The 23735-nt window shown below is 45.3% G+C and overlaps 1 pseudogene; it reads right to left on the bottom strand.

Moving 5' to 3' along the window:
• Positions 1 to 709: 709 nt before the first annotated feature.
• The window catches only part of LOC135553227 (rho guanine nucleotide exchange factor TIAM1-like), a 233585-nt pseudogene continuing 210559 nt past the window's right edge, over positions 710 to 23735 (bottom strand).

The following is a 23735-nucleotide window of genomic DNA, read 5'->3' as shown; positions in this document are numbered from 1 at the left end:
TTTACAGCACCTTACACAACATGTATCTGCACATTTCCCTAGTCACCCCGTTCACTCTGTCCAGTTTGAAATATAGTTGAATAGTGGAGACCAGAGTCTATCAAACTTGGGCTGTCTCTTGTGGAGGTCATAAGTGAGCTTTTCAAGAGGGAGAAAGTCAACAATCTGGTCAATCCACATTTTAAATGTAGGAGGGTTATTAGAGGCCCACAATAGAAGAATACATTTCTTAGCAAAGTATGTAATAGTCATAAGCACATTTTCTCTGTCAGGATCAAGAACAAAGTCCTGCTGGGCATTAAGAAGATAGATACACGGGGTCATATCAAACTGTACCTCTAGTATTTTCTGTGCAGCGGTATGTATAGAATTAGCCAGAATCTGGCAATCTCTCTACAGCTCCAAAATACATGCATATAGGTTCCACTTTCAGAGGTACACCTTTTACAGTTAGGAGACATGTCTGTTTCTCACCTGCTGTTCTGAAACAGTGTGATCTTCTCTCTCTTTCCGGATCCCCTCGAGGAAGAACTTTCATCCGAATTTGCACAAAAAATAATAATCTCCCCCCCCCCCAAGACATGTCTGGGCATATTGTGCAGAAATGTTGCTGTCTCTTGACAAAACGGTTCTCTACAACCTTTTCAGACTTGTATAGATACCACTAGAGGCTGAGGTTGAACCAAACCATGACAGAAGAACAACCGTGCAGTGCTGTAAATGATAAGTAGCAAACCAATTTATTTTATATGATATCAACACATTGTAATATTTACATACAGAGTAAATACAAATGTAGTCTTAGTGGCACACTGGGTTGTTTCACATGTAGTATTAGTAATATTATAGGATTTCTTTTCAACATTTTACACTAGTTTAGACATCTTCACCATCTTGATTGCATCCAGCAAGTTTTAAATGTATTTGAGAAGGTCATTTTTTTGTTGTTTGTTGTGGTGGCAAAAAAATATCATCAACACCAATTTAAAAAAAAAACAACAACATGGTTTTGAAAATGCATTATTGGCTGGTGAAACAACAAGATTTTTTTTTAAATTTCTTAACAGTAAAATACTTGAATGTAATGACTGTATGTGCAAGTTGTCCACAACAAAGAACGTGCACTAACAGTGTTGGTAATAATAAAAGGTGACAGGGTGTAGTAATCAGAACGGGTGTCATGACGACCAGTTGATAAAATGACCGGAAAGTTAAAAAAAAAAAAAAAAAGAGAAAAAAATTACAAAAAATAATATGACAATTCAAGTAAAACAGGATTTTGTTAAGTTAAAAAGACAATTGAAATCCCTTAACTTCAGTGAAGAGTGAAGATGAGGTCAATAAAACGAACATCTGTTATTCTATGTCATCACAGAACGGAAAAAAATAACGTTTTAATAACACAAAAAAAAAATACAAAAAAATAGGAGAGCCTGGTTTCGGTTTGCAAAACAGGAAGTCAAAATGATATACACAACAACGGAAGTAAATTGAGAAACTGAGTGGATAAAATACTGTGAAAACAGGCGACTTTAAAGACTTGACGAGGCTGTCCTCTACCATCGAGTATTATGTTGATATTTAAATAATATACAACTCTTTACTATGATACAAAGTCTCTCTGTCTCTCAGACAAAGGCTTCGTGTGTTCACAACAAATACCCACGTGGCAACAATAAGCAGGAACTTATAGTAACCCCAGGAATCTACCCCTATGTGCAAACCATGCCAATCGACAGTATTGATCACGGTCCATGATTGTACCATTAGACAGTCAGTGTCAGTCTCTTACAGCCTGGCCTCTACGTCACCAGGATTGGAAGAGCCCTCCATGTCTCTATATCATTGGTTGATTGGATAAGACCGCTCTCCTCTCCTTGTATTCCAGTATTGCTCCCATTGGAGGGCTTCAGTTCGAAGTTCACCAGTCTATCTGTACACTACAAAAAAAACACAACACAATTGAACCACATTGGCAAGGAGGAGAACTCTCACAGTAGACGTACCATACATGTCTATACACATGCATTATGGTTGGATGGATGGGGATTGATTGACTTGAGTTCACTGGATCGTCTCGTCTTGAAGCCCATGAACTGTGTCCCAAAATGTACCCTATTCCCTATATAGTGCACTACTTTTTTTTTTTTTTTACCAGGGGCCTATGGGTTACCCTATAGGACCTGGTTAAAATAAGTGTAAAGCTCTCTGTCTGAGGCACACTGTCTGTAGAGTTCTCTCTCCTCTTCTAGTCTAGCTCTGATGAGTCCGAGGGACAGTCCTCCCTGCGTACCCAGATGTCCTCAGCCTCCCCCCTAGACCCCTGGTCATCCACGCTCACCCCAACCAGAGCACACTGCTTCCCCGGGTGGGAGAGCCTCATCCCTGGGGTAGTGGTCCCCGTGCCTCCCTGGGGCTGGAGGTGTTTAGGGCCCAACTCTTTGCATTCTTCTCCCATGGACAGGGCCCCTACGGGCCCTTCTAGGTCTGCGGTGGATAGAGGTTCAGTGGAGGGTCCTCCGACAGACTGGCAGAAATCGTCATCATCACTAAGGATGTCTGTCTCTTTAACGTCTCCTCCTCCTTTCACCTGCGCCTCCTGTTCCTCCTCGTAGCGCTCCAGGTCAAACTGCTCCTCCACCCAGCGGTCTGTATCCCCTGCCTGCACCTCCCCCCGTCCCTGTCCCTCAGGCTCTTCAGGGGACAGTGGAGACAGAGGGGAATCCTGGTCCGGCTCGCCGTCGAAGACGATGTCTGTGTCGATAGTGAAACGGTTCCTCACCAGTTTCCTCCGGCCCAGGGTCCGGGCCGGGTCTGACACTGCAGAGGGAAGACAGACACATATCATGGTTTCATGATAACCTTTATTTAACCAGGTAGGCCAGTTGAGAACAAGTTCTCATTTACAACTGCGACCTGGCCAAGATGAAGCAAAACAGTGCGACAAAAACAACAACACAGAGTTACACATAAACAAACGTACAGTCAATAACACAAAAGAAAAGATAAATAGAAAAATATATGTACAGTGTGTGCAAATATAGAAGAGTAGGGAGGTAAGGCAATACATAGGCCCATAGAGGTGAAAATAATTACAATGTAACATTAATACTGGAGTGAATAGATGTGCAGATGATGATGTGCAAGTAGAGATACTGGGGTGCAAAAGAGCAAGAGGGTAAGTAATAATATGAGGATGAGGTAGATGAGGTAGATGGGGTAGATGAGGTAGATGAGGTAGATGAGGTAGATGAAGTAGACAAGGTAAGATGAGGTAGATGAGGTAAGATGAGGTAAGATTAGGTAGATGAGGTAGATGAGGTAAGATGAAGTAGATGAAGTAGATGAGGTAAGATTAGGTAAGATTAGGTAGATGAGGTAAAATGAGGTAGATTAGGTAGATGAGGTAAGATTAAGTAGATGAGGTAAGATGAGGTAGATGAGGTATATAAGGTAAGATGAGGTAGATGAAGAAGATGAGGTAAGATTAGGTAGATGAGGTAAGATGAGGTAGACGAGGTAAGATGAGGTAAGATGAGGTAGATGAAGAAGATGAGGTAAGATTAGGTAGATGAGGTAAGATGAGGTAGATTAGGTAGATGAGGTAAGATTAGGTAGATGAGGTAAGATGAGGTAGATGAGGTAGATGAGGTAAGATGAGGTAGATGAAGTAGATGAGGTAAGATGAGATAAGTTGAAGTAGACAAGGTAAGATGAGGTAGATGAGGTAAGATGAGGTAGATGAAGAAGATGAGGTAGATTAGGTAGATGAGGTAAGATGAGGTAGATGAAGTAGATGAGGTAAAATGAGGTAGATGAGGTAACATGAGGTAGATGAGGTAGATGAGGTAAGATGAGGTAAGATGAAGAAGATGAGGTAGATGAAGAAGATGAGGTAGATTAGGTAGATGAGGTAAAATGAGGTAGATGAGGTAACATGAGGTAAGATGAGGTAGATGAAGTAGACAAGGTATAATATAAACACAGCATAAAGCTAGACGTTAGCTTGATGATTAAAGCAGTTAGCCACACCCCCATCCTCCATCCCATCCCATCCTCCATCCCATTCTCCACAGCACCGACCTGCTCTGTTCATAGCAGGTCTGGCTCCCTTCAGAGCACAGAGGCGTTTGCCTCCGAAGGGGACATACTGCTGGTTGGGGGGTAGAGACTCTGTCTTCATCAGCTGGCGCCGTTGTTTATCTCTCAGGATGGAGTGGACTGTCTTCAGGAAGTCCTTCTTACTGTCCACAGAACTGGACGAGACAGAAAGGGATTTAATTGGTTGGATAATTAAGACATTCTCAGATGGTTGAGAGATATATAGGTCAACATCCACAGCATTAATCAACATCAAGGAGCCTCCACTCTTACAGCGTTTTGGGAATCAATTAATTCATTAAATATGAAAACAATTCAAGTATTTAAAATTGAAAACTATTAAGAGCTATTGATGGTGGTTGTAAAATAAATCAGTGATGTACTGTCATTGTAGTCCTCAGTCAGGACTGACAGACATGCCATCAGTTGATCAATAAGATCGGGAGGCTCACCTGCAGCACAGGTGAAATATCCTCTCCGGCCGTCCTTCTGACTCGGACTTGACGTGGACGATCTCACATATGGCAGAGCCCTCTCCTTCTGCACGGACACGCACACACACACACACACACACACACACAGACACACACACACACACACACACACACACACACACACACACACACACACACACACACACAGGCCACACACACACACAGGCCCACACACACACGCCCACACACAGGTCCACACACATACAGGCCCACACACACACACACACACACACACACACACACACACACACACACACACACACACACACACACACACACACACACACACACACACACAGGCCCACACACACACAGGCCCACACACACACACACACACAGGCCCACACACACACAGGCCCACACACACACAGGCCCACACACACACACAGGCCCACACACACACACAGGCCCACACACACACACAGGCCCACACACACACACAGGCCCACACACACAGGCCCACACACACACATACAATATTGAGGCTCTATATTGAACTGTACCTTGGCACACACACAGTTATAACCTCACGTACAGAACAGCTCATCTGTAGTAATTTATTATCTTCATCTCACTCAATCATATGTCTATTCAGACAGAGAAGGACATCACTAAATCAATACAGGAATGGCTGAATTTTAAGAGTGTACAGCACCAGTCAAATGTTGGGACACACCTACTCATTCAAGGGTTTTTCTTTATTTGTACTATATTCTACATTATGGAATAATAGTGAAGACATCAACACTATGAAATAACACATACGGAATCATGTAGTAACCAATAAAGTGTTAAACAAATCAAAATACACTTTATATTTGAGATTATTCAAATAGCCACTCTTTGCCTTGATGACAACTTTGCACACTCTTGGCATTCTCTCAACCAGCTTCACTTGGAATGCTTTTCCAACAGTCTTGAAGGAGTTCCCACATATGCTGAGTACATGTTGGCTGCTTTTCCTTCACTCTGCTGTCCGACTCATCACAATTGGTTATTGAGGGCTCTATATTGAATTGTTCCTTGGTTATTGAGGGCTCTATATTGAACTGTACCTTGGTTATTGAGGGCTCTATATTGAACTGTAGCTTGGTTATTGAGGGCTCTATATTGAACTGTACCATGATATATTGCTCTATATTTAACTGTAGTGTACCTTGGTTATTGAGGGCTCTATATTGAACTGTAGCTTGGTTATTGAGGGCTCTATGTTGTACTGCACCTTACCTTGGTTATTGAGCACTCAATATTGTACTGTACCGTGGTTATTGAGGGCTCTATATTGAACTGTACTGGGCTCTATGTTGTAATGTAAATTGGTTTTTGAGGGCTCTATATTGAACTGTACCATGATAGATTGCTCTATATTTAACTGTAGTGTACCTTGGTTATTGAGGGCTCTATATTGAACTGCACCTTGGTTATTGAGGGCTCTATATTGAACTGTACCTTGGTTATTGAGGGCTCTATATTGAACTGAACCTTGGTTATTGAGGGCTCTATATTGAACTGTACCTTGGTTATTGAGGGCTCTATATTGAACTGCACCTTGGTTATTGAGGGCTCTATATTGAACTGTACCTTGGTTATTGAGGGCTCTATATTCAACTGTACCTTGGTTATTAAGGGCTCTATATTGAACTGCACCTTGGTTATTAAGGGCTCTATATTGAACTGTACCTGGGTTATTGAGGGCTCTATATTGAACTGTACCTTGGTTATTGAGGGCTCTACATTGAACTGTACCTTGGTTATTGAGGGCTCGGACATTAAACTGTCTTGGTTATTGAGGGCTCTACATTGAACTGTACCTTGGTTATTGAGGGCTCTATATTGAACTGTACATTGGTTATTGAGGGCTCTACATTGAACTAGACACGCCCCCTACAGACCTTACGCCCCCAGACAGGTTATTGAGGGCTCCATTGAACTGACCTTGGTTATTGAGGCCCCTCTACATTGAACAGACCTTGGTTATTGAGGGCTCTACAGACAGACAGATTGGTTATGGGAGGGCCCTATATTGAACTGCACCTTGGTTATTGAGGGCTCTACAGACAGAACAGATGCCTGGAGTTATTGAGGGAGACACAGACAGACCTTGGTTACGCCCCTCTACAGACAGACAGTTATTGCTCGATGGGAGCCACCTTGGAGACACAGACATTGACTGTACCCCAGTTATTGAGGGCTCTATACAGACAGACAGATGCTTATTGGGGCCACCCTATATTGAACAGACAGACCTTATTGAGGGCCCTACAGAACAGACCTTATTGAGGGCTCTATACAAACAGACCTTAGATTGAGGGCTCTATATTGAACTGTACCTTGGTTATTGAGGGCTCTACATAGACGAACTGTACCTTGGTTATTGAGGGCTCTATATTCAGACAGACCTTGGTTATGGGGCCACCCTATTGAACAGACAGACCTTGGTTACAGGCCCCCTACAGACAGACCTGGTTATTGACTATATTGCCCCCTTGGTTACAGACAGACCTTAGACGCCCCCCTACAGACAAACAGATGCTCTATGGGAGCCACCTTGGTTATTGAGACACTACATTAAACAGACCTTAGATTGAGGGCTCAGATTAAACTGTACCTTGATGTTATTGAGGGCTCTATATGGAACTCACCATTTTGGTTCTTCTGCTTGGGCCATCATTGAACAAACACCTTGGTTTTTGAAGACTCTACAAGAAGAATGGTTATTGAGGGCTCTACATTGAACTCAAAACCTTGGTTATTGAGGGCTCTACTTTTCAAAACTGTAAGTTATTTACCATAATATATTATTATGGGATCAGTGAGTTATTGAGTTTGGCTCAGGAATTGGGCTGTCTGTGGAGATCATGTGACGGAAGCGGAATGGGTCCTTGTCTTAGACAGACGAGACTGACGACGCTCGATGGGAGCCACCCTGAGAGAACAGACAGACCTTAGACACGCCCCCTACAGACAGACAGATGCTCGATGGGAGCCATCCTCTAGACACAGACAGACCTTAGACAGCCCCCTACATGGACCTAGAGATTCCTCCAGACAGACCTAACACCCATCACAGACAGACCTTAGACATCCTGTACAGACAGACAGATGCTCATGGGGCCACCCTGAGAGACATCCAGACAGACCTTAGAACCCCCCACAGACAGACCTTAGACACATTCCTCCTGTTACAGACAGACCTAAACGCCCCCACAGACTGCATGGTTCGATGTGGAGCCATCCCTAGAAGACACACAGACAGACCTGAGTAGATTCCCCCCAGACAGACAGACAGATGCATCAGCTGGAGTTCTGAGAGATTCACTGACAGAACTAGAACGCCCCCCATCAGACATGACCTTAGACATTCATCCTACAGACAGACCTAAGACACGCCCCCTACAGACAGACCTAGAGTGGATTCATCCTACAGACAAACAGATGCTCATGGGAGCCACCCTGAGTAGACACAGACAGAACTAGACACCCCATCACAGACAGACCTTAGACATCCCCCTACAGACAAACAGATGCTCATGGCCACCCTGAGAGACATCACAGACAGACCTCAGATAACCCCATACAGACTGCAGATTCTGAGTGGAGCCATCCTGTTCTAGAACACAGAAGACCATTAGCTGCATGGCTCTACAGTAGATTCATCCTGTTCTAGAACTAGAACCCCATGCTGCATGGTTCTGAGTAGATTCATCCTGTTCTAGAACTAAAACCCCATAGCTGCATGGCACAAAGATTCATCCTGTTCTGAGAACTAGAACCCCATTAGCTGAATGGTTCTGAGTGGATTCATCCTGTTCTAGAACTAAAACCCCATTACTGCATGGTTCTGAGTAGATTCATCCTGTTCTAGAACTAAAACCCCATTAGCTGCATTATTATGGGATAGATTCATCCTGTTCTAGAACTAGAACCCCATCAGCTGCATGGTTCAAAAGTGGATTCATCCTGTTCTAGAACTAGGGGACCCCATTTGCTGCATGGCTCTGAGTGGATTCATCCTGTTCTAGAACAGAACCCCATCAGCTGCATGGATCTGAGTAGATTCATCCTGTTCTAGAACTAGAACCCCATTAGCTGCATGGTTCTGAGTAGATTCATCCTGTTCTAGAACTAGAACCCCATTAGCTGCATGGTTCTGAGTAGATTCATCCTGTTCTAGAACTAGAACCCCATTAGCTGCAAGGTTCTGAGTAGATTCATCCTGTTCTAGAACTAGAACCCCATTAGCTGCATGGTTCTGAGTGATTCATCCTGTTCTAGAACGAGAACCCCATTAGCTGCAAGGTTCTGAGTAGATTCATCCTGTTCTAGAACTAGAACCCCATCAGCAGCAAGGTTCTGAGTGGATTCATCCTGTTCTAGAACCCCATTAGCTGCATGGTTCTGAGTAGATTCATCCTGTTCTAGAACTAGAACCCCATCAGCTGCATGGTTCTGAGTAGATTCATCCTGTTCTAGAACTAGAACCCCATTAGCAGCAAGGTTCTGAGTGATTCATCCTGTTCTAGAACGAGAACCCCATTAGCTGCATGGTTCTGAGTGGATTCATCCTGTTCTAGAACTAAAACCCCATCAGCTGCATGGTTCTGAGTAGATTCATCCTGTTCTAGAACTAGAACCCCATCAGCTGCATGGTTCTGAGTAGATTGATCCTGTTCTAGAACTAGAACCCCATCAGCTGCATGGTTCTGAGTAGATTCATCCTGTTCTAGAACTAGAACCCCATCAGCTGCATGGTTCTGAGTAGATTCATCCTGTTCTAGAACTAGAACCCCATCAGCTGCATGGTTCTGAGTGGATTCATCCTGTTCTAGAACTAGAACCCCATCAGCTGCATGGTTCTGAGTGATTCATCCTGTTCTAGAACTAAAACCCCATCAGCTGCATGGTTCTGAGTAGATTCATCCTGTTCTAGAACCCCATTAGCTGCATGGTTCTGAGTAGATTCATCCTGTTCTAGAACTAGAACCCCATCAGCTGCATGGTTCTGAGTAGATTCCTCCTGTTCTAGAACTAGAACCCCATTAGCTGCAAGGTTCTGAGTGGATTCATCCTGTTCTAGAACTAGAACCCCATCAGCTGCATGGTTCTGAGTAGATTCATCCTGTTCTAGAACTAGAACCCCATTAGCTGCATGGTTCTGAGTGGATTCATCCTGTTCTAGAACTAGAACCCCATTAGCTGCATGGTTCTGAGTAGATTCATCCTGTTCTAGAACTAGAACCCCATCAGCTGCATGGTTCTGAGTAGGCCATTAGGTATTAGGATGCACACAGGGTATTGTCCTTAACATACTGAATGCAGCCAGTTGGGGTTCTTTCTTCCATTTGCCCAGGGAGGAGGGAGGGTTGATCCAGGCTACGCTGGTGTGGAGCAGCAAGTCACCCATCGACAGATCAGCAACCTACAACACACAACACAGCCATGTTACAACACAGCCGTGTTACAAACATGTTACAACACAACCATGTCACAACACAACCATGACACAACACAACCATGTTACAACACAACCATGTTACAACCATGTTACAACACAACCATGTTACAACACAACCATGTTACAACACGACCATGATACAGCCATGTTACAACACAGCCATGTTACAACACAGCCATGTTACAACACAGCCATGATACAGCCATGTTACAACACAACCATGTCACAACACAACCATGTTACAACCATGTTACAACACAACCATGTTACAACACAACCATGACACAACACAACCATGTTACAACACAACCATGATAGAGCCATGTTACAACACAGCCATGTTACAACACAACCATGATACAACACAACCATGATACAACACAACCATGTCACAACACAACCATGTTACAACACAACCATGTTACAACACAACCATGATAGAGCCATGTTACAACACAGCCATGTTACAACACAACCATGATACAACACAACCATGATACAACACAACCATGTCACAACACAACCATGTCACAACACAACCATGATACAACACAACCATGATACAACACAACCATGATACAACACAACCATGTCACAACACAACCATGTCACAACATAACCATGTCACAACACAGCCATGTTAAAACACAACCATGTTACAACACAACCATGTTACACTCATGAGACAACACAACAATGAGACAACACAACCATGAGACAACACAACCATGTTACAACACAACCATGATACAACACAACCATAATACAACACAACCATGTTACACCCATGTTCCAACACAACCATGATACAACACACCATGTTAACCATGATACAACACAACCACAACACAACCATGTTACAACACAACCATGTTACAACACAACCATGATACAACACAACCATGATACAACACAACCATGTTACACCCATGAAACAACACAACCATGTCACAACACAACCATGTCACATCACAACCATGTTACAACACAACCATGTTACAACACAACCATGTTACACCCATGATACAACACAACGATGATACAACACAACCATGATACAACACAGCCATGTTCCAACACAACCATGATACAACACAACCATGTTACACCCATGATACAACACAACCATGATACAACACAACCATGTTCCAACCATGATACAACACAACGATGATACAACACAACCATGTTACAACACAACCATGATACAACACAACCATGATACAACACAACCATGATACACCCATGTTACAACACAACCATGTCACAACACAACCATGTCACAACACAACCATGATACAACACAGCCATGTTACAACATAACCATGTCACAACACAACCATGATACAACACAACCATGTCACACACATGATACAACACAATCATGTCACAACGCAACCATGATACAATACAACCATGTCACAACACAACCATGATACAACACAACCATGATACAACACAACCATGTTACACTCATGATACAACACAACCATGTCACAACACAACCATGATACAACACAACATGATACAACACAGCCATGTTACAACACAACCATGTTACAACACAACCATGATACAACACAACCATGATACAACACAACCATGTTACAACACAAACATGACACAACACAGCCATGTTACAACACAACCATGTTACAACACAACCATGTTACAACACAACCATGTCACAACACAACCATGTCACAACACAACCATGAGACAATACAACCATGAGACAACACAACCATGTTACAACACAACCATGTTACAACACAACCATGTTACAACACAACCATGTCACAACACAACCATGATACAACACAACCATGTCACAACACAACCATGTTACAACACCACCACCGTACCCCTTCTTACACCACCACCACTGTACCTCTTCTTACAACACCACCACCACTGTACCTCTTCTTACAACACCACCACCACTGTACCTCTTCTTACAACACCACCACCACTGTACCTCTTCTTACAACACCACCACCACTGTACCTCTTCTTACAACACCACCACCACTGTACCTCTTCTTACAACAACACCACCACTGTACCTCTTCTTACAACACCACCACCACTGTACCTCTTCTTACAACACCACCACCACTGTACCTCTTCTTACAACACCACTGTACCTCTCCTTACAACACCACCACCACTGTACCTCTTCTTACAACACCACCACCACTGTACCTGGTCAAACACCACCACCACTGTGGATCCTCTTCTTACAACACCACCACCACTGTTCCTCTTCTTACAACAACACCACCACTGAACCTCTTCTATAATCACCACCACCAATGACTCTTCTTACACCACCACCACTGTATTCATCTTCTTACAACACCACTGTACCTCTCCTTACAACACCACCACCACTGTACCTCTTCTTACAACACCACCAACACACCTCTTTCTTGTCTCCACTCTGCTCCGCTATGAGCTGGTTAAATAAAACATGGAAATAAATGCTGGATCTTCTGCATCTCATTGATGTGACTGGCCACCTTGTTCACCTTCAACCATGGACCAACCCACCCAACCACGCTGTTAGTATAATCTACCACCCAAATGACTCACTGTCACAATGACTACATGTATTCATCTTAATGTTGCCACCCAGCCACCCTGCAGTACACCCATTTCACCATTGATTAAATGCCACCCATTACCCACCCTGCACACCCACACCCACCCTGCCACCCATTACCCACCCTGCCACCCATTACCCACACACACTAGCCTAGTTAAATAAAACATCCCAAATAAATGCTGGCCTTACCCAATGCTCTCTCACATTACCCACCAACACCCTCCCACCCATTACCAACCCACCCAACCACCCTCCCACCCATTACCCACCCAACTACCCACCCAACCATTACCCACCCAACCACCCTCCCACCCATTACCCACCCAACCCCCCTCCCACCCATTACCCTCCCACCTATTACCCACCCAACCACCCTCCCACACATTACCCACCCAACTACCCTCCCAACTATTACCCACCCAACCACCCTCCCACCTATTACCCACCCAACCACCCTCCCAACTATTACCCACCCAACCACCCTCCCACCCATTACCCACCCAACCACCCATTACCCACCCATTACCCACCCTCCCACACATTACCCACCCAACCACCCTGCCACCCATTACCCACCCAACCACCCTCCCCATTCACTATTACTTCACTATCAGGGTCCCTGACACCCATTACCCACCCAACCACCCTCCTTACCATTCAGGTGATAGTGTTCTTCACTATCAGGGTCCGTCAGTGAGTACAGCTCTCTCAGTAGTAGTGGGTACTATAGGACACACCCCTCCCTCCCTCCTCCTTACCATTCAGGTGATAGTGTTCTTCACTATCAGGGTCCGTCAGTGAGTACAGCTCTCTCAGTAGTAGTGGGTACTTCAGAACTCTCTGGATGGGTTTGATCAGGTAGGACTCCAGGGTTGAGGAGTGTTGCTGTTTGGGGTTCCTCTCTTCCAGAAACGCCTTGAAGTCGGCATCGGTCTTAGCTGGATGTGCAATGAGAGGGGAGGAGGAGGTTTTACACACACAACCTCCAAGTGTTTCAGAGGAGCTGGATAATTAAATAACATCCGACATAGAGAAGTCCCCCTGAATGTTTGCTGCTACCATGCTCTTGCGTCAGGGGTGTCAAACTCATTTTTATTTACCTTTATTTAACCAAGTCAGTTGAGAACAAATATTTATAGGAACAGTGGGTTAACTGCCTTGTTCAGGGGCAGATTGACAGATTTGTACCTTGTCAGCTCGGGGGTTTGAACTTGCAACCGTTCGGTTACTTCCTTCCTCTAACCACTAGGCTACCCTGCCGCCTCTACACTCTAACCACTAGGCTACCCTGCCGCCCCTACACTCTAACCACTAGGCTACCCTGCCGCCTCTACACTCTAACCACTAGGCTACCCTGCCTCCTCTACACTCTAACCACTAGGCTACCCTGCCTCCCCTCCACTCTAACCACTAGGCTACCCTACCGCCCCTACACTCTAACCACTAGGCTACCCTGCCGCCCCTACACTCTAACCACTAGGCTACCCTGCCGCCCCTACACTCTAACCACTAGGCTACCCTGCCGCCTCTACACTCTAACCACTAGGCTACCCTGCCGCCTCTACACTCTAACCACTAGGCTACCCTGCCGCCTCTACACTCTAACCACTAGGCTACCCTGCCACTCATTGGAGGGCCTTGTCTAACCACAGGTTTTTCCTTTTTCCTCTACAATTAACCAATACCCTCGACAACCAGGTGAGGCTACCCTGCAGGTTTATAAACCCTTTATGAGCACCTTAACCACAGGCTACCCACACACACATATATAACACACATACGCACACACACAACCACGCACACACACACACACACAACCACGCACACACACACACACACAACCACGCACACACACACACAACCACGCACACGCACACAACCACGCACACACACACACACACACACAACCACGCACCCACACACACTCTAACCAAGCTACGCCACACACACAACCAAGGCACACACACAACCACGCACACACTACACACACGCACCCGCGCCTCTACACGCACACACAACCACGCACGCACACACACCACAACCATGCACGCCTCTACACTCTAACACACACACTGCCACACACACTCTAACCACCACACACGCACACAAACAACCACGCACACACACACAAACAACCACGCACACACGCACACACACAACCACAGATACACACACACCAACTGTGTTTAACTCACCTACACTTAACCACGAGCACCTTGGGGACTTTGGTGTGGCTGGCGCACTCTAACCACTGTAGATCTTAAACCGATCTGCATAGTACAGGAAGGAACCTCCTAGAGAGAAGAGGATTTTCTGACAAGGAGCCGGACACTCTAACCGTAGGTTACACAATGTGTTTTGGTAGCGGCCGGACAGTTAAACAATGTGTTTTGGTAGCGGAGGACAGTTAAAATGGAGAGGACTAGAGTCGTGGTTACACAATGTGTTTTGGTAGCGGAGGACAGTTAAAATGGAGAGGGCCTTGAGTCGTGGTTACACAATGTGTTTGGTAGCGGAGGACAGTTAAAATGGAGAGGGAGAGTCGTGGTTAAACAATGTGTTTTGGCAGCGGAGGACAGTTAAAATGGAGAGGAGACAACCACGTGGTTACACAATGTGTTTGGTAGCGGAGGACAGTTAAAATGGAACCACGAGAGTCGTGGTTACACAATGTGTTTTGGTAGCGGAGGACAGTTAAAATGGAGAGGACACACTCAACCAAGTTAAACAATGTGTTTTGGTACACGGAGGACAGTTAAAATGGAGAGGAGAGACGCGTGGTTACACAATGTGCACGGAGGACAGTTAAAATGCCAGATGTAGGTTTGACACTCGTTCCAGCCAGGCTGTTTTTTGGTTCCAAGCAGAGCCTTATCTCATTTAAGGAAGCATGTTATTTTGTTGTTCCAGGAAGAGCCCTCTTTCACTTAAGGCAGGCTGCTATTTTGTCATTCGAGGCAGGGTGTTCTTTGCTTCGAGGCAGGATGTTATTTTGTCGTTCGAGGCAGGCTATTTTATAGTTCGAGGAAGGCTGTTATTTTATCGTTCGAGGCAGGGTGTTCGTTCTTTGGTTCCAGGCAGGCTGTTATTTTGTCGTTCGAGGCAGGCTGTTAAAATGGAGAGGCAGGCTGTTATTTTATCGTTCGAGGCAGTCTGTTATTTTGGAGAGGAGGCAGTCTGTTATTTTGTCTTTCGAGGCAGGCTGTTATTATATCGTTCGAGGCAGTCTGTTATTTTATCGTTCGAGGCAGTCTGTTATTTTGTCTTTCGAGGCAGTCTGTTATTTTGTCTATCGAGGCAGGGTGTTCGTTCTTTGGTTCCAGGCAGGCTGTTATTTTGTCGTTCGAGGCAGGCTGTTATTTTATCGTTCGAGGCAGGCTGTTATTTTATCGTTCGAGGCAGGCTGTTATTTTATCGTTCGAGGCAGGCTGTTATTTACACAATGTGTTTGGAGGCAGGCTGTTATTTTGTCGAGAGGCAGGCTGTTATTTTATCGTTCGAGGCAGGCTGTTATTTTGTCGTTCGAGGCAGGCTGTTATTTTATCGTTCGAGGAGGCTGTTATTTTATCATGGAGAGGCAGGCTGTTATTTTGTTTTGGAGGCAGGCTGTTAAAATGGAGAGGCAGGCTGTTATTTTGTCGTTTGGTAGGGAGGCTATTATTTTGTCGAGAGGAGAGGGTGTTAAACAATGTTTTTGGTTCCAGGCAGGCTGTTATTTTGGAGAGGCAGGCTGTTACACAATTTTATCGTTCGCGGAGGCTGTTATTTTATCGTTCGAGGCAGGCTGTTATTTTTCGTAGCGGAGGACAGGCTGTTATTTTATCGTTCGAGGCAGGCTGTTATTTTGTGTTTTGGAGGCAGGCTGTTATTTTGTCGAGAGGCAGGATGTTATTTTATCGTTCGAGGCAGGCTGTTATTTTGTCGTTCGAGGCAGGCTGTTATTTTATCGTTGGTAGCGGAGGCTGTTATTTTGTCGTTCGAGGCAGGCTGTTATTTTGTCGTTGGAGGGAGGATGTTATTTTGTCGAGAGGCAGGATGTTATTTTGTCGTTCGGAGGATGTTATTTTGGAGAGGAGGCAGGGTGTTCAATGTTTTTGGTTCCAGGAAGGACTGTTAAAATCGAGAGGAGGCAGGCTGTTATTTTGTCGTTCGAGGCAGGCAATGTTATTTTGTCGTTCGGAGGGCTGTTATTTTGTCGTTCGAGGCAGGCTGTCATTTTATCGTTCGAGGCAGGCTGTTTTTTGTCGTTCAAGGCAGGCTGTTATTTTGTCGTTTTGGAGGCAGGCTGTTATTTTATCGGAGAGGGCAGGCTGTTATTTTATCGTTCGAGGCAGGCTGTTATTTTATCGTTCGAGGCAGGCTGTTATTTTGTCGTTCGAGGCAGGCTGTTATTTTGTCGTTCGAGGCAGGATGTTATTTTATCGTTCGAGGCAGGCTGTTATTTTGTCGTTCGAGGCAGGCTGTTATTTTATCGTTCGAGGCAGGCTGTTATTTTGTCGTTCGAGGCAGGCTGTTATTTTGTCGTTCGAGGCAGGATGTTATTTTGTCGTTCGAGGCAGGATGTTATTTTGTCGTTCGAGGCAGGATGTTATTTTGTTTTTCGAGGCAGGGTGTTCGTTCTTTGGTTCCAGGAAGGCTGTCATTTTATCGTTCGAGGCAGGCTGTTATTTTGTCGTTCGAGGCAGGCTGTTATTTTGTCGTTCGAGGCGGCTGTTATTTTGTCGTTCGAGGCAGGCTGTCATTTTATCGTTCGAGGCAGGCTGTTATTTTGTCGTTCAAGGCAGGCTGTTATTTTGTCGTTCGAGGCAGGCTGTTATTTTATCGTTCGAGGCAGGCTGTTATTTTATCGTTCGAGGCAGGCTGTTATTTTATCGTTCGAGGCAGGCTGTTATTTTGTACCTTGAACTGGTCCACTCTCTCCAGCTTCTCCAGGTCTGGGACCAATCTGGTCCCGTCTTCTAGAGTCTTCAGGAATTCCACCTGGAACTCCACCATCTCAGGCAGGTTCCCAACCAGAATGTCCAGCTGGAGACGCACAAAAGCAAAGGAAATATATTATATCTCAATACATCAATGAATTACATACAACTCAAGAGTCCAATTACATTGAGAGGTATGCATCTCAAAAATGGCATCCTACTACCTATATAGTGCTCTAGATAGGAGATAAGGCTGCATTCTGGCCGCACCAGTGAGGGTGTTGAAGTGAGGAGATCCTATTAAAGCAATAGAACCATCTGTGTCCCATCAACATCATAGTGTCACTTTCCCTTCTCTCTTTAAACATCCTCCTCTCCCTCCCTCCCCCGCTCTCGTCCTCACTCGCTCTCTCGTCCTCCCTCGCTCTCTCGTCCTCCCTCGCTCTCTCTCGTCCTCCCTCGCTCTCTCTCGTCCTCCCGCTCTCCCTCCCTCGCTCTCATCCTCCCTCCCCCGCTCTCATCCTCCCGCTCTCTCGCCCTCCCGCTCTCTCGCCCTCCCGCTCTCTCGCCCTCCCGCTCTCTCGTCCTCCCGCGCTCTCTCGTCCTCCCGCGCTCTCTCGTCCTCCCGCGCTCTCTCGTCCTCCCGCGCTCTCTCGTCCTCCCGCGCTCTCTCGTCCTCCCGCGCTCTCTCGTCCTCCCGCTCTCGTCCTCCCGCTCTCCCTCCCCCGCTCTCGTCCTCCCTCCCCCGCTCTCGTCCTCCCTCCCCCTCTCTCGTCCTCCCTCCCCCTCTCTCGTCCTCCCTCCCCCTCTCTCGTCCTCCCGCTCTCTCGTCCTCCTCCCCGCTCTCTCGTCCTCCCGCTCTCGTCCTCCCTCCCCGCTCTCGTCCTCCCTCCCCGCTCTCGTCCTCCCTCCCCCGCTCTCATCCTCCCTCCCCCTCTCTCGTCCTCCCTCTCTCTCGTCCTCCCTCTCTCTCGTCCTCCCTCTCTCTCGTCCTCCCTCTCTCTCGTCCTCCCGCTCTCTCGTCCTCCCGCTCTCTCGTCCTCCCTCCCCCGCTCTCGTCCTCCCTCCCCCGCTCTCCTCCTCCCTCTCTCTTGTCCTCCCTCTCTCTCTCTCGTCCTCCCCCTCTCTCTCTCGTCCTCCCCCTCTCTCTCTCCCTCCCCGCTCTCTCTCGTCCTCCCCTCTCTCTCGTCCTCCCCGCTCTCGTCCTCCCTCTCCCTCCCTCTCTCTTGTCCTCCCTCTCTCTTGTCCTCCCTCCTCCTCTCTCGTCCTCCCCTCTCTTGTCCTCCCTCTTTCTCTCTCGTCCTCCCTCTCGTCCTCCCCCTCTCTCTCTCTCGTCCTCCCTCTCTCTCTCTCGTCCTCCCCATCTCTCTCGTCCTCCCCCTCTCCCTCCCTCTCTCTCGTCCTCCCTCTCCCTCCCTCTCTCGTCCTCCCCGCTCTCGTCCTCCCTCTCTCTCGTCCTCCCTCTCCCTCCCTCTCTCGTCCTCCCTCTCCCTCCCTCTCTCTCGTCCTCCCTCTCTCTCTCTCGTCCTCCCCCTCTCTCTCTCGTCCTCCCCCTCTCTCTCTCGTCCTCCCTCTCTCTCGTCCTCCCTCTCCTACACACAGCACACTCAGTACACGGTTACGCAACAGCCGTTCTGAGAAACATTTTAGTGCCAGATATATTTAAGCTACAGAATGGATTCCCTGTGTGTGTATGGATTATGTGTGTGTGTGTGTGTGTGTGTGTGTGTGTGTGTGTGTGTGTCAGTCATACCTCATCCTGAGTGAGGCAGGTCTCCTTCTGTAGCGGGGTTAAATACCTCCCGATGAGACAATGAAGATCCTGCGTAGACAAGAGTGAATCAGGCTTGATTAGAGTGCTGAACACAAACAGACACACACTCACGAGGACAGTTCAATAAAGGTTAAATAAAATTTAAAAAAATAAATGGATATATACACACACTGACAGGGAGAATAGAATACACTCGGGTTTAAATGGCAGATTCAACATCTCTGATCACAACCAAGGTATTCAACTGTACTATACACCAACAGTGTTGAATTAAAATAATACTGTTCCTAATCACATGTAAAGATCCTTTATTCTCTGACTGGGTTTGTTAAAGTATTATGACATCTCTGTCAAGTAATATCTCTGTTTCCAGCTAGATCAGATTACATATTAATATCTCTGTTTCCAGCTAGATCAGATTACATATTAATATCTCTGTTTCTCAGATCACATATTAATATATCTGATCAGATTACATATTAATATCTCGGTTTCTCTACATATTAATATCTCTGCTAATATCTCTGTTTCTAATTAGATCAGATCACATATTAATATCTCTGTTTCTAATTAGATCAGATCACATATTAATATCTCTGTTTCTAATTAGATCAGATCACATATTAATATCTCTGTTTCTAATTAGATCAGATCACATATTATTATCTCTGTTTCTAGCTAGATCAGATTACATATTAATATATCTGTTTCTAATTAGATCAGATCACATATTAATATCTCTGTTTCTAATTAGATCAGATTACATATTAATATCTCTGTTTCTAATTGTTTCATATTAATAGTTTCTAGATCAGATTACATATTAATATCTCTGTTTCTAGCTAGATCAGATCACATATTAATATCTCTGTTTCTAGCTAGATCAGATTACATATTAATATCTCTGTTTCTCTAGTTTCATATTAATATCTCTGTTTCTAATTAGATCAGATTACATATTATTATCTCTGTTTCTAGCTAGATCAGATTACATATTAATATCTCTGTTTCTAATTAGATCAGATCACATATTATTATCTCTGTTTCTAGCTAGATCAGATTACATATGTATCGAGGTTATATTGTGGGTTTTCTTTGATATCTCAGAGCTCTTTGTAACCCAGTTATAATACTGTAATAGGTATTGCTTCGCTATATTCTGTAACCCAGTTATACAATATACTACGTATTGCTGTAATCAGATATAACTCTGCCCAGATATAACTCTGCCCAGTCAGTCTGCCATTTGTCCTGTACAGAATGGGTTGGCAGTATGTCTGTCAGTCAGTCTGCCATTTGTCCTGTACAGAATGGGTTGGCAGTATGTCTGTCTGTCTGCAAAGGGCAAGTGTCAGATGCATCTGATTTCTTCACTTGGAGAAACACACCCCCCCCCACAACCCCCATCCATACCCCCCACCACAACCCACACAAGAGATGTAGTACTGACTTTAACATAGGTGCGTTCGGTCTCCACCAGCTCACAGATGACTTTGCGTAGCTTGTCGGCGTCGGAGAGCTGACGGGTGCCGGTGGCGGGCGGAGGGACGGGCGACTCCAGGCTGGGGGAGGAGGAACTTGTGGCACACTCAGACGGATTCATGTCATGGAGACTGCGGCAGAATGCTGCAACCTGCTCCGTACTCTACAGAGGGAGAGAAAGACAGAGAGGGGGATGGAGAGGAGAGAGAGGGATGGAGAGGAGAGAGAGGGAGAGAATGAGGTAGAGATGGAGAGGAGAGAGAGGGATGGAGAGGAGAGAGAGGGATGGAGAGGAGAGATAATGAGGTAGAGATGGAGAGGAGAGAGAGGGATGGAGAGGAGAGAGAATGAGGTAGAGAGATGGAGAGGAGAGAGATGGAGAGGAGAGAGAGGGATGGAGAGGAGAGAGAGAGGGTTGGAGAGGAGAGAGAATGAGGTAGAGAGAGAGAGAGAGAGGGATGGAGAGGAGAGAGATGGAGAGAGAAAATGAGAGATGGAGAGAGAAAATGAGAGATGGAGAGAGAAAATGAGAGATGGAGAGAGAGAAAATGAGAGATGGAGAGAGAGAGAGATAGAAATGAGAGGGAGACAGAGAGAGAGAGACAGAGAGTGGGGGAGAGAGAGAGAGTGATGAGAGAGAGAGAGGGATGGAGAGGGAGAGGGATGGAGAGAGAGAGGGGAAGAGAGAAAATGAGTAAGACTACTTTGTACCTCAGTCCTGCAGGCGATGGAGGGAGGGATCAGAAGAACAGATGAATAAAGAGGACAACCTGTTTACATCAGCCACGTCCCCTCTCTCTACCCCTCTCTACCCCTCTCTACCTCTCTCTACCTCTCTCTACCTCTCGCTCTACCTCTCTCTACCTCTCTCTACCTCTCTCTACCCCTCTCTACCTCTCTCTGCCTCTCTCTACCCCTCTCTACCCCTCTCTACCTCTCTCTACCTCTCTCTGCCTCTCTCTACCTCTCTCTACCTCTCTCTACCTCTCTCTACCTCTCTTTACCTCTCTCTACCTCTCTTTACCTCTCTCTACCTCTCTCTACCTCTCTCTACCTCTCTCTACCTCTCTCTACCTCTCTCTACCTCCTGATCAGTCTCTTTGAGGCAGGCAGGAGGGAGGAAAGTTTCCTTCAGTTCCTCCAACTGAGGTCGTCTGGCAATTAGTGACTACGCAGCGGGCAGAGGCAGGATGGAGAGATGGAGCGAGGACAGGAGAGGCAGGATAGAGAGATGGAAAGGGAGCTTTAAAAAAATCATTTGCACTCATTCGTCTATTTTTGGCCTGTCATAAGTCTCTCTCTCTCTCTCTCTCTCTCTCTCTCTCCTTGTGTTTTCCTGATGATATTGATCTCTGTCTTTCTCCTTGTGTTTTCCTGATGATATTGATCTCTCTCTCTCTCCTTGTGTTTTCCTGATGATATTGATCTCTTCCTCCCTTGTGTTTTCCTGATGATATTGATCTCTCTCTCTCTCTCCTTGTGTTTTCCTGATGATATTGATCTCTCTCTTTCTCCTTGTGTTTTCCTGATGATATTGATCTCTTCCTCCCTTGTGTTTTCCTGATGATATTGATCTCTCTCTCTCTCCTTGTGTTTTCCTGATGATATTGATCTCTCTCTTTCTCCTTGTGTTTTCCTGATGATATGGATCTCTTTCTCCTTGTGTTTTCCTGATGATATGGATCTCTTTCTCCTTGTGTTTTCCTGATGATATTGATCTCTCTCTCTCTCTCCTTGTGTTTTCCTGATGATATTGATCTCTCTCTTTCTCCTTGTGTTTTCCTGATGATATTGATCTCTTCCTCCCTTGTGTTTTCCTGATGATATTGATCTCTCTCTCTTTCTCCTTGTGTTTTCCTGATGATATTGATCTCTTTCTCCTTGTGTTTTCCTGATGATATTGATCTCTCTCTCTCTCTCCTTGTGTTTTCTTGATGATATTTACATTTACATTTAAGTCATTTGGCAGATTGATCTCTCTCTTTCTCCTTGTGTTTTCCTGATGATATTGATCTCTCTCTCTCTCCTTGTGTTTTCCTGATGATATTGATCTCTCTCTCTCTCCTTGTGTTTTCCTGGTGATATTGATCTCTCTCTTCTTGTGTTTTCCTGATGATATTGATCTCTCTCTCCTTGTGTTTTCCTGATGATATTGATCTCTTTCTCCTTGTGTTTTCCTGATGATATTGATCTCTCTCTTTCTCCTTGTGTTTTCCTGATGATATTGATCTCTCTCTCTCTTTGTGTTTTCCTGGTGATATTGATCTCTCTCTTCTTGTGTTTTCCTGATGATATTGATCTCTCTCTCCTTGTGTTTTCCTGATGATATTGATCTCTTTCTCCTTGTGTTTTCCTGATGATATTGATCTCTCTCTTTCTCCTTGTGTTTTCCTGATGATATGGATCTCTTTCTCCTTGTGTTTTCCTGATGATATTGATCTCTCTCTCTCTCTCCTTGTGTTTTCCTGATGATATTGATCTCTTTCTCCTTGTGTTTTCCTGATGATATTGATCTCTTTCTCTCTCTCTCCTTGTGTTTTCTTGATGATATTGATCTCTCTCTTCCTCCCTTGTGTTTTCCTGATGATATTGATCTCTTTCTCCTTGTGTTTTCCTGATGATATGGATCTCTCTCTCTCTCTCTCTCTCTCCTTGTGTTTTCCTGATGATATTGATCTCTTTCTCTCTCTCTCCTTGTGTTTTCCTGATGATATGGATCTCTCTCTCTCTCTCCTTGTGTTTTCCTGATGATATTGATCTCTCTCTCTCTCTCTCCTTGTGTTTTCCTGATGATATTGATCTCTTTCTCTCTCTCTCCTTGTGTTTTCCTGATGATATGGATCTCTCTCTCTCTCTCTCCTTGTGTTTTCCTGATGATATTGATCTCTTTCTCCTTGTGTTTT

This window comes from Oncorhynchus masou, chromosome 13, assembly GCF_036934945.1.
Source record: "Oncorhynchus masou masou isolate Uvic2021 chromosome 13, UVic_Omas_1.1, whole genome shotgun sequence".
Taxonomy (NCBI): Eukaryota; Metazoa; Chordata; class Actinopteri; order Salmoniformes; family Salmonidae; genus Oncorhynchus; species Oncorhynchus masou.
Note: the sequence above shows the minus strand (reverse complement) of the source record. Positions and strands in the feature narration are given on the sequence as shown.